This window comes from Pyxicephalus adspersus, chromosome 6 (assembly GCF_032062135.1).
Source record: "Pyxicephalus adspersus chromosome 6, UCB_Pads_2.0, whole genome shotgun sequence".
Lineage (NCBI taxonomy): Eukaryota > Metazoa > Chordata > Amphibia > Anura > Pyxicephalidae > Pyxicephalus > Pyxicephalus adspersus.
Window position 1 is genome coordinate 3,549,206 of NC_092863.1, and position 12,288 is coordinate 3,561,493.

General features: G+C 39.4%; 1 protein-coding gene across 1 annotated transcript in view; it reads left to right on the forward strand.

Moving 5' to 3' along the window:
- TSHZ2 (teashirt zinc finger homeobox 2) overlaps window positions 1-12,288 on the forward strand; it is a 285,070-nt gene that overhangs the window by 100,545 nt on the left and 172,237 nt on the right. The window lies entirely within an intron of this gene.

Genomic DNA, 12,288 nt, shown 5'->3' on the forward strand with positions numbered 1-12,288 from the left:
ACTGCCTGATTTTTGATGACAGTTTAAAATAGGATGGCTATGCAAATACACTACTGGTCATTGTATTGAGCAGCCTGCTCTGTTTTATAAAAAGAGGAATGCTGCATTGTTATGTGGACGATTATTAGTAAGCCAGCATGGCGGATCAGTATGGACCTTTTCACTGATGCTGGGAGTTACCTGTGCACACTGTAGATCTTGGCCTGATAATTGATTCTACAATTGATTTGGACAATGTCCATGTGTACGGACCCTAAATCATTTGCTGACACTTATCGGCCATTGTGAACAGAGCAAAAAATAGACTGCATTAAGGGATTTGTTTCTGCTCGCTGCATGCTGAAAGGTCTCCAGCATGGTGGGAAATGTCCTATACATACAGACTCCTACACATTGCAGCAATGTTAGCTGAATCCATTGTGCAGTCAGTCTGCCCCTCACTGCCAGGTAATTACAGTGAATGGCAGGCAGTAAGCTGACACTGGCATTAGACTGGCATGCTTCCCTGTCCACTGCACACTATTTCTGCATATCGGCAACGGAAAATATCCAACCATGCTCCACTAAGATATTATACAGCTACTGTCAGCACCGTCATGTCAGCAATGATCGACACAAATCCAAATTACTTATGCATGTAAAACTCATCACAATCAGTGTCAAAGCAAGTAAGTCATATATAACTCTGCATGAGAGAGGATTGTGCGCCTTTCATTCTATGACACTGCACGGACCTTTGTCATCGTAGGTCAGCAGCCATTGGTGATTCAGGTGGTTTTTCTATTGGCTGGATGTGATTTGAAATGATTGCGGAACATTTTTGGGACTGGGATGATTCCATCAAAAAAAGACTGTTAATCAGACGTTGGTTTTTAGAGGAGATTGTCAGGGCTGGTGCAAAATGTTGTATGTCTCAGAAGTGGATAGACCAAAATACAAATCCTTTTTCAGGTAAAAACAGCTTCTGAATATGTTCCATTCCCATATTAAACTGTTCATCCATAGTTCAGGGTCCTTTTTATCAGTTTTGGATGTCTTGCAGTTGAGGAATTCTTCTTTCTACCACATTTGACCCTCCATAGAGGAGGATAAAAATTGGGAGTATTAGGGCAGTTTATGGGTATCTTCTCATTAATCTTTATTATTTAAAGACTTTCTTAGCAGACCTGGTTTGCCTACGATGTATGTACTATGCTCATTCTGCTTCATACTTTACAGATAGTTTAAAAAGTATTGATCAGCCTTTTGCAACTGACATTACAATGGGGAGCACCATACTATATAAGTTTTGTTTTTTGGGAACAAAAGTTGAAAATAGAAAAGGAAATTATTGTTTTTTTTTACCTGATATGATGGTATAGTAGTGAATGTGAAGTTAATTTGGCATTATTATACCATATAAAGATCCAGATGACTTTACTCGATTTGTAGCCCACTAGTGAATAGCAGATTCTGACCTCTTCCCTATGGCTTGGAATGTATTGATGATATATGGCTGAAATAAAAAATACATAATGAAAATTTCCTTTTTACCCAAAGGTCACAGGTAGACCCAGAAGAATCACACAAACCCAATTCTGCTAGATGAGACCCTTTGGTTTTAATATCAGATCCTTACAAAATACAAAACAGCCTGTTTGTAACGACAATAATACAAATCTCAAATATTTCTGCTGGTCACATATGCCTTGCTGTAGCCTTTCCACTACAGGTCCCATTGATGGGAAGCTGACCACATTGCTGGCCACTGGGTGCATGCTGTAGCCTAATCTCTTTTTCTGACCATTAGGACCTCAATGGACGTATGAGACTCCACTCGAGTAAGCTAAATATTGCTTCAGCCCACACATTTTTTTGTTTTTTTGTGTGTGGTGTGACAAGTGCTTTTTAACCCATAACACAAGATGCAGCACAGAAAACAGGCCACATCTCCACTCTCCCTGTGCACAGCAGGTCAAAAATAATATTAAACAACTCATCACATTAATTAGCCTCCTCTAATCGCTCTTAAATGAACTACATCATTTTTCTGCAGCTCAGTTCATGCATATCAGCTAATTATGTTCCTCTGTTTGAGTTAAGGGTGACATAATTAACAAACACTGGACAAACTCAGGACACGGCTGTAGTGACAGAGGAAAAAACAGGGAACTCTCTCAAGGCAACATAATGGCCGCTAGTCATCATGGAGGGGCTAATTGTCCAAACCTAGGCAATCATTTTATATTAAGATATACAAAAACTGGAGCAATGATTTGGTGTAAAAGAATTCTATGATAAGGTGTCTTGTTGGACTTCGATGGTCATTACAGTCCAGTTTTAGGTGTTTTGTATACCATGAAAATGTATATGTTCTCGAGATGTTTTTGTTCTCAGGCCTCAAAGTAAAATTATTTCGCAGATCACCACTGTAAAGAGCTTGTTACCTGATATCCCAAGCTAATTCTATCAGTTTATTACTTTATACCAGTCTGCTAGAGGTACATCTTTATTCTTCCCCCATAACTCCAGCTTGGATCCGGATATCTGTACAATATCCTCATGGCCTAGTTGTACCCCAGCATTGCACAATGAGGCTTTTGCTGCAAATTGTTCTGGTATTGCCTCTGTCACTCAACAGCAGCCCATCAGTTTGCTGGCCAACTTGAGGCGATTGACACTCATATCTTCATTACTGCTGCTGGCTTTCCTATTCACTCATTCTTATATACTATAGTATGCTAACAAATAGAGTTATATGTGCAGGACACAGAAACCCAATAACCTGAGCAAAATCATAGGGCAAAGAGCAGCACCTACAACAGGCAGATACCTTACCAAACATTAATACACATAACATACAACAAGGTAAGTATACATACACACAGGCTGTATACATGGCACATAAAAATGGATTGGAAATCAGGAAACTGCAATCTATTTTGGCTGGTACAGCCAGATTTTTAGGCATGTGGTCCACATCACCCACAAAGTTTCTGCACCAAACTAAATGACTGGAATGTAGGTGCCACCTAGATATACCAGGACTAGCCATGGCAGAATAACATATAGGACAACATAAAAAGTATCACTTATTGTGCTGTTACTGTGTACAGCCATCTGGATATCCTCTTATTGTATACAGAATGCTGTTACATGTAGTTCCCACCAGCTGGGAACGGATACGCGGGGTGCATTGTATAGAAAAAAGGCACAGATTGTGTTTCATGGATCTCCTCTCTGCATGCTTCCCCGGTCACCATACATACTACACAAACCAAATAATACAAACAACACATAATATAGAAAGATGTTTTTCATTACACACTTCCAGCCTCTAATTAAACTTTCATTGATGTTTTTCCTTAATAGCAGAGATATTAAACGTGCATTTTCTGATTTGTATTCCTGGAGGAATTGTCCTAGTGTATAATTGTATTCCTTTCTTCATGTGTTCCTCCATACGTGACAGAACAGATTTACTATGTGTTAATCAATACAAAGTGAGTTTAGTAGTTATGCAGGGAACATCATTTCAGCATAAAAGTAAATCACCATTTTTTTTTAATTTTTTTTATTTGGCCACAAAAATATTTTTCTGGCTGTCCTTAACATGAAACAACCAGGATGGGGGGGTTGGGAGGTTTGCTAATCCTACAACCTGATTAACCCTGTAATTGTCAGGTTCATTTCATGAAATCTGAATCCTAGCTGCCTTCTTTGCACCTTCTGTTCCTTGGCTTGATGTAAGGACTTATGTCAACGGCATTGTTTCCTGTGTTTGAGGTCAGCAAAATCCCATTGACTTGAACTGAGTATGGTAGTGCAAAGGGTATGCTTGACCTTTGGATTTAACATGTCTTTGCACACACCCACAGGAATGTTTAATATGAATAAATAAATATATATATATATATATATAAATATATATATATATATTTTTTTTTATTTATTTAGAGGGTCATACATAAATCTATTGTTACAGATCAGTAGGTCTCCACTCTCCATCCTTCCACTAGCACTAGAGTTTAAGTTATTTTATATAGGCCATTTTACTTCTGCTAAAGAAACAAAGTCTATTGATTTATTGATTAACGTATTGTTTCCCCGAGAGCCCATCACTTGCTAACACTTAATGCCATTGAATTTTATTCATTCCATTATGAAATGATTTCTAAGATACCGGTTGGAGAGAGAGATGTTAGAATTTGTAACGCTCACTGGATTCCCTCACGTTCTCCTGAGACAGGTAAGGAGTAAATTTCCCCACGGAGCTCTTACATTATAAGAATTAGATTCAGTGACTGTATTTCTCAGAGTAAGGCGCACTTAGCCAATAAAATCAACTGATTATTTGAATTTCATTTTCCTCGGCACCTCTCTCATCGTTGGTGAAATGTGGACTATTATTTTGAGAAATACACTTTTTTATTACAAGCAGAGCCGTTCACAATTTCCCATGTGTTCTTCTTATTTCCCTATTTATAAAACCAGAGCGGGTCTTGAATTAGCCAGAATAGCACAATACAAGGCAATCTAAACACATAAACCGGGCAATAACAATGTAGAAAGTGGCCTAACATCAATACAGATCTTGATAAATTTGCTCATTGACTCCTCGGGGCTTATTCTAAAAGCCGAGTATGAAACAGTTTAGGTTAAACGGTCGCAGCAGATGGTAGAATTTTAGAGAGGGTTTGAAAATCTTGCTTTTCTGCAAGAAAACAATGAATGATAATTATACTTCCACCCAAGAAAATGAAAAATATCCTACAGACTTTACCCTTCAATATATGGCCTTTCCAGATATTGAACCAAGGGGTATATATATATTTTATTGGTTCAAACTGACTTTGCAGATGGGTTTTGTATTTCTATTGGAATGCAAAAAAACTAAGACAGGCAAATAAAACTCAGAAGGAGATCAACCACATCTGAACCACATCAGAAAGTCACTAGCCCTGGATCATAAAGTGATAAGAATTTAAAGACCATCAAAGCAATATTTATCTTTTGGTGTCTGCAGCTTTTTGGGTTATTTAAAGAGTTATCGCCCCTCTTTTCTCCGCAACTGCTGGGCAAGCACATTTTTTTCTGGTGCTGAAATATGTTTGGGCACTCCTAAGCCAACACATAATGACAATGGCGTGAGGGGTGGTGGCAAAATAAGTGGCTTTGGGGGACTAGTCATTACTACCAATATCTGACATGGAGGAAGCCTAGAGGGACGTCTGGGTCAAAGTTTTATTCTGATTTTTCTCATCCCCTTAAAAAACAAGTAATACTGCCTAGAGTTAGACTTTAGGCTAAGCAGCAGTATAGCACATTGATGGTGTGAGATTACAAACTTATGTACATTGCTTTGCAAACTATTTGCAAGGTCAGAGATTTTCTGTATTAGTTCATGGTCATTAAGAGATTGATAATGTGTAGTAGGTTAATCTCATGACATGCAAACTTCTCATTCTCTCAGCTTCTTGTTTGACCAGTCTTCCAGGCTGTAGCAGCCCAGCCATTATCCTGATAGTACCAAGGCCAATCTAGCCATGGAGGATACTGAACAGTGTGTGCGCAACAACCCAAGATAGCTCAAAGCTGAACCAGCCCACATAAGTGGAAGTATACCTAGAAAAGGTAAAGAGTTGAAGTAACAGAGAATTGGGGAGTTTGGAACTGATTTTCTAATTGACCAAACCATTGAAAGCATACAGTTGTCCCAGATTGGTGCCACTTCCCATACTATAGCCCCCTCTGATTTTATGGTGATGCAGATGTTGCCACTTGCTGACATTTTGCTTAGAGCTACAAAAAAACATAAGAAGAAGTGTTCAGGGCTAAGTTTTTTAGCAGTTTTTTCCTTACTTTGCTTCCAAAGATGGAAGCAAATCAAATGAGATGCATAAGGCTCAGGCGTGCCTGTATCACCACACTGTATTTCTTTCCTGTGTCACCTGCAGAGGTCTGGATTTGCTCTCCATACCTGATATACTAAAACAGACAACCACAGAACAAAGCGCGCTGTACCTTTAAATCTAAACGCCATAAAAGGAAATGCGCTTTCCTATATAGCTCATTTCAAGGTTGTTTTAGGAATACCAATTAAATTTTACACTTTTAATTTCCTCCACAATCACTACTTTTATTTTTATTTTCTACCCCTGCAGACATTTAATTTAAACAACCGAAGTAAAAATATTGTTTTCTATAAAGGGGAACTCAATTACTGTGTTCTTCATATGGATTTACTGCAATAATATTTCACCGAGCGAACCAGACAAATGGGGGGCGCAGACGAGGTAGAACAATCAGCTTGTTAATTAGTAGAATTAACAGTGCGCTTTTTAAATGTATTGACAGCAATAAAAGCACAGACGTGAGACTGATGCAGTCACAACTGACTGGGAGGAAAAAAAACATGAGATATTTACAGCAAAGAATCAGAAAATAGCTGAACGGAATGTGGAGAGACAGGAGCAGGAGAGATTTCAGTGTCAAAGGCTTGCGCCAGGGATAAAAGATGGTTTCACTAGTAATCAGAAGACTTTGTTCACGCTGCGCCCCCATGAACATCATTTTTGTTTCTGGGAGCCTACAAGGAGGATCACTATGGCTCTGTCTTCCTGTATCTGACATTTGGTAAAACATGGCAGTCTGTGACAGAGTGTGCACAATGTATTATAAAGGAGAAGTTTGTACAGGTCAGAGCCTAAGCTGCAAGAATGTACCCAACATATAATATGCTTCCCAGTACAGGTAATTGAGGGCAGCTTGCTGGTTAGCTGAACACAAGACTGAAGAAGATAGGCTATCATGGGAGAACCTGGGATATCCAGCAAACTTTGAATGGATCTGGTCCAAGATTACCAACCAATAGCTAATAATTTTTAGGATATCCATTCCAAGTTTGCCGGATCACCAATAGTTCTCCCATGATAGTCTTGAAGAGCTTAAATAAAGCACAATGTGTTCTCAGCAAACGCCTACGTAGTTTAGGTCCTTAAGCTGCGTACACACTTGCAATTTTTGTCGTTGGAAAGGATCTTTCACGATCCTTTCCAACGACAAGGGGCTGCAAGATGCATGAACGATGCTGTACATACAGCACCGTTCATGCTCTTTGGAGAGGGGAGGGGGGAGAGCGACGGAGCGGCACCCTGCTGCGCGCTCTCCCCTTCCCTTTCATTACGATCGGCTGTCGTCCATCGTCCGTGGATCCGGCAGGTCGGTCGTCCGGACGATGGACGACACCGACTGTACACACGGAAGATTTTCGCCCGATAATTGGCCGATGCCGATTATCGGGCGATAAAAATCTGCCGTGTGTACGTAGCTTTATTGTGACCCCAGATTCCATGTTCTATATCCACCTGTTGTCGTTCATCCTTAGTTTAGAATTACAAAAAAAAAATCTGATAAAAGATTTTTATATAAAGAAATCAGGATTCCGAACCATTGCAGGTAATGGGTAAAAGAATTCATTGAGCTGTCAATGCCAACTTTACTGAAATCAGAAAACCTTACTCCTATAAATCCTGAAATACTATGCCTCCAGATTTTCACAGACTGCCTAAAATTAGGATAATGATAAATGTGTAGTAAGTGATTCTCTAGATATGCAAGCGTCTCACTCTTTCAGCTTCTTGCGTGGCCAATCTTCGAGGCAGTGGTAATCCAGCCATAATCCTGACATTGGTCATTCTAGACATAGGGGTTATTGAGCAGCAAGGACAACAGCCCGTAATAGTCCAGATTTAAGCCAGGCCACATAAATGTAGCTAGAATTAGAAAACAAATAGGGTCAAGGGTTGAAGTAACAGAGAGCTGGCAGATTTGGAACCCATTTTATAATTGACCAAGCTATGGAAAATGTACAAGTGTCCTAGATGGTGCCACTTCCCCATACCATAGGTCTTCAAATTTTATGGTGGATGCAGATGTCACCACTCAACAAGAACCACAAGTAGATGTATTCAGGGCCACGAAAAGTGCCAATGCACATTGACAGCTGTCGGCACTATAGAATTCAACCCTCTATGCTAGTTACATTTACACACTATGCCCAGCAAAACAAAATGCGTAATTATTTAGATGCCATGGGCATAATGTCTGAATCTCATTAATTTGATCCCTAAGTGGAATCCGTAAGTGCACCATTACTGCTGCACCACCTCACTACCTAGAGTGTGATGGAACTAGATGGTTTTCCGATGTTTCTCGAATTGAGCACACCAGCCTAGAGCTGTAATATACTGCTATCTGCAGAACGTAATATACGGATAGGACACTTTTTTCCTGGCGTGATTTACATGGTCTGGAACACTAATGTGCAACAATATCCTGGTGTATTGATTTTACAAGGTAATTCTGATGTCTAGGGCACAGTGGCCAATCTCCCTATCTATCAGCTGCAGCTGAAGACTGATCTCACCCGCCACAGTGCCTTGCGCATCATCAACGGGAATTGTACAGGGCACACAGAGGTTAACCCCTCAGTGCCACTAATGGATTAGACATCATGTGGCCCTCTGTCTTGTGCTTACATCATACTTGTTGACGTTATTAATAAATAAAGGACAGTAGGCAATATTCAATGGCACGGTGCCCAGTAACCCTCTCCAGCCAATGAAAAATTAATTTTCAATTGTAAAAAAAAAGTGTGGAAAAAACTCATTTGTGATTGGCTGCTTTATGAACTGAAATCCTGAAGGCTGGTAAAATAATTGAGTCTTGCAACATGGCTGATGGCAAAACAAGTATTAAGTAATCGGTTGTAATAATAACACAGGCTCCACGTTTCCAATAAGGGGATTATAGGGCAGTGACCAGATGCAGCAGCCAAGATACTTGTATCCTACTACAACAAAAACAAGGCTGCAGACCATAACAGATACTACAATTTATACAAAAGAATGTGAATAAAGCCATAAATTACCATAATAGTTCCTGCAGGATAGTCATGTGACCATGTAGCTTCATCTCAATGATCCCCATAATGGAGTAATAATAGTACTAAAGGAGCAGTCAGGATAGTTGACATCTCCATTGCTAAAGGATAGTTATAGCTGGACTTTTTTCCTCCTATATGGGTCAGGGACATCAACAATACCATTATACAATTTTTTTACAATTATTGGATATTACGTGGTTACCTGAATCTTATGACTTAACATTCGCTAAATTCCGATGGTCAGTGAAAAGAATGCATCCTACATTGCTGGCCAGTGAGAATAATGCCAACTTTACAGGTAGCCAAAAAGATCATTGGTGTCACCTAAACTGACCTGAGAGGCAAAAATTGTTTAAGGAACCCCTAGCACCCTCTGAAGGAACCATGGTGTTCCACGGTACTTTGGCTGAGAAACACCAGTTTGGTATGTGCCAAAACATCAGTTTTATGGAAAAATACCTACCTACTATGTGTTGTTGCACTTATTTCTGTGTCTGCTGCACATAATTGCTCAGAAATCTGCCTTCCTGGTAGTGTTAATGGTGGTCTATGCTGCAGAATTGTGCTTCAGTGCATCACCTGTGGTCTCCACCAAGGTCACCTATGACATGGAAACAATTAGGAGACAACTAAGAGCACATTTAGGAAACAGCTGCAAGAATAAGTGCAACTTTTGAAATCACGTATGAGATTTCAGCTATGTGTAACTTTACATATCATCATCATACACCTTCACCTCATAGCATCAACATATATGTCAGGCACAGAATTGTAACCTCCATTCACTGATCAGGTTCCAAAGGAAAGCCATTAATACCACTGTGACAGATCTTTAGGAAATTGCTATATTATGAGTAGTGTGGTCAGTTTTGTGGTATTTCATATAGCTAATAAAAAGCCCTGTCTGTCCAATCATGTTTTAAGAATCAAGTTTCTATTATGTGTCCTAGGGGATTACAGGAGAATATTACATAAAAGTTTATTACATTTACTATTTAAATTCTGGAATTGTGGAAGGAGCAATAAACGATCAGTATCATCTGATTTGTTCTTAACTAGAAAACCTAAATTTATCAGTTTGAAGTTACATTTTAAATAGTTAAGGTTTGATCCCAGTAAGGAGATAGATCTATATATACAAGGAGAATATACATATCCTTGGTACATGTACAGTGCACACATCAATTTTGTTTAGATACTTGTGTTGCAGCATGGCGATTTGCATGTAATGGGGACTTAATTGCAAGTCCGGTCTCGGTATCCGCCGTAGAAATGATGGAGCTTGTAAGGTGACAGTGGGCCGGAGCCCCTCCTGAACACATCACATTAGCTTCCCGTCTGAAATATCATCTGGCTTGATGTATGTTAAAGCAGATGTAATGCAGTCACTGAAGCTAATGAGAAATGACATGTTTTTCCAATGTGTATAGAAAGTGCTTAGCAAATCAGAAATCGTACATTAGCCAGACTCTTCTGCTTTCTCACAAGCTAAGACATGTTGGCACTTCATCATTCTGAAATGAATGTATACTTCTCCATCCATACATCACGACAAAATATCATTTATGAGAGACTCTCTGTACGTGGCGGGGGGAGTTATATACGATCTCTCTGCTTTATCTGCTAGAATTTAAAGGTTCTGCGGTTCCTTTTTTGTTTCTGAGGCAGTGCCCTAAAATCTGTTATCTTTTTATCTTATTAGGCTTTAAAATGTGGTTTATGCAGCAATGTGAATGAAAGTGTTCCTTGTAATACAGGGAAGCATCACAAGGGGTATGGACCTGTTACAGACTGCGTACAGTACAACGTTACTCTCTGTGTTCGTTTATAGCCTGGCACCCTTGGGAGTTGGAAATGTGACCAATGTGTCTCCATTTTACAGATGTAGACGGCAAGATCTCTCACCACATATTACATCTGATGTTTGCAAATATATGGAGTCCCAGCAGTTACCTTTCAGTGTTTTCATTATATTTTTTCTTTTTCTCAACCTTACCACCTCATCCATATCTAAGACTTACCCATATTGTAATGTAACCCTGAACCTGAGCCAAACAATAAACTCCTATCCCAACCTTTATTCCTATTCCTACTTGGAAAGGCTGAATGTATTACGATCCACAACTCAAATAAATGGGAAATCTGGTGTTCCAAATGTCTCCCTCCAACCCAAAATCTGTAACTTCAGATAAGTCTCAACCAGGGTTCCTCCAGATGTTTCTAGGGATTTGTTTCTCCCAGGTGACACCGATAATCATTTTGGCTATTTGCTAAGGTGAAATTCTTCTCACTACCCAGCAATGTAAAAGGAATTCTTCCCACTGACCACCACACTAATATACTGTGAGCTGTGGATATAATAATTATAGAAGGGGTTCCCTAAAGACCTGAAAGTTAATTTAAGGGTTCCCTTATGCTACAAAGCTCAAGAACACTGAGGAGGGACTGGCACACATCTTGCGATCTCTTAACACCATGTGACTATAGAAACAAAACAACTTGGTTAAGCTGGTTACAATTAGCCAGCAAGCAAACTTCAGCAGGCATTTAGAGACAACTTGCCCAAATTTGTATACCGCAAGCTTACCTATGGGTCACAATTCCCATTTAAAAAAATGGAAAATGTCCAAATGTAGTTTGGTATAATCATTTTTTCAGTTCAGTATTTTGAACAGTATGCGGTGTTTTTTTTTATACACATATAAATAATAATTTTACGTATATTGCACTTTAATAATGAAATGTCAGGCTCAGAATTTTCCATGTCAGGTAACTGTAGTTACTATTTCCGGCTGATGATTGGGAGTCTCCCATTTCATCACACAGCTCCCGTACTCATGTACTGCTCACCAGGAGGTACAAAGTTGTTCTTTTGAACTAAACAAATTGTCCCTTGCATACGGAGCCGGTTGTCTTGTAAACCTGGGTTTCATTACTCGAAGCAGCTGTGACAATTTGAACATAAATGATGTGTTGGACAACCCTTCATTCTTGGACTGGAAGCTTTGCGGTTCTGGTATTTTGCCGATTTCAGGAGACAATTTATTACCTTGTTACAAACAAAGTCTTATTAGTTTTATTGAAGATTTTCATTTTTCCCATTAGGTACACGAAGGTATTTCACCAAGACAACAGGAACATATTTTTGAGTTTTATGAGGGTTTCATATACCAATCCTATACCAGGATCCTTTTCAGATCTGCCCCCTAGTATTTACTCCTCCATATTAGCTTCTACTGAAGCTGTATTCTTACTGGCTCCCTTCCTTCATATTCTGTATCTGTTCCGGCTGACTGGACAATAGCAGCATCCTTTATCATCAGCTGAGTCTTGTCATCTACGATGTGACTCATATTTCTGAC